We start from the raw sequence: 752 nt of genomic DNA on the forward strand, positions 1-752 counted from the left end.
AACGTTTGCGTGTATGAGCAGAAGCAGGGACAGCCGCTCCAAGGCCCACCTCATCGGTGTGGCCTGCGGGCTTTGGGCGGGCGGGACACCTCAGGTTCCACAGAGGGACCGGGGGGTGCAGCCCCGGCCCTCACCGAAACACAAACCCGCACACAAACGGCGGCCACAGCCGCGCCCGGCCCACGGGGGGGCATCAGGAGGGGAAGGCAGGGCGCCCTCGGGGGAACGGCGCCCTACGGCCCCGCCGGGCCGGGGGAACTCACCTCAAGCCCCTCACGGGGCGGGCAACCGCCCTCCCAGCGCTCCCGCGCCGCCCCGCCCCGCCGGGACGCCTCACAAAGCATGCTGGGGCTTGTAGTCCTCCCTCACCGTCCTCCCGCCTCCGCGCCCGCTTCGCACGAGGGGGGCAGCGAAACTACAACTCCCAGCGGGCGGAGGGGCGCGCCCCTGAGCCGCCGTGTGGGAGCCCGCACGGGGAAGGGAGGCTGGTCCCGCTAGGTCGGGCCGGGCGGGCGGGGCTTCTCTCTCTCTCTCCGTGTCGTTCGGCCCCGCACAACTCGCTCGCCTTCGGCCCGGCGGCTGCAGCAGGGGAGGACGGGGCCGCCGCCGACGGCGGAGCTCGCTGGAAGCTCGGCGGCGTGGGCCGAGGGGAGGGAGGCGGAGGGCTGAGCCGGCGCCCCGCGGCGGGGGGGTGACGACTCCGGGGCGGGCACCCGTGCGCCTCCGGCCCGCTACCTGCGGAGGCGGCGATG

This window comes from Calidris pugnax, unplaced genomic scaffold (genome assembly GCF_001431845.1).
Source record: "Calidris pugnax isolate Ruff unplaced genomic scaffold, ASM143184v1 scaffold24, whole genome shotgun sequence".
NCBI classification, from domain to species: Eukaryota; Metazoa; Chordata; class Aves; order Charadriiformes; family Scolopacidae; genus Calidris; species Calidris pugnax.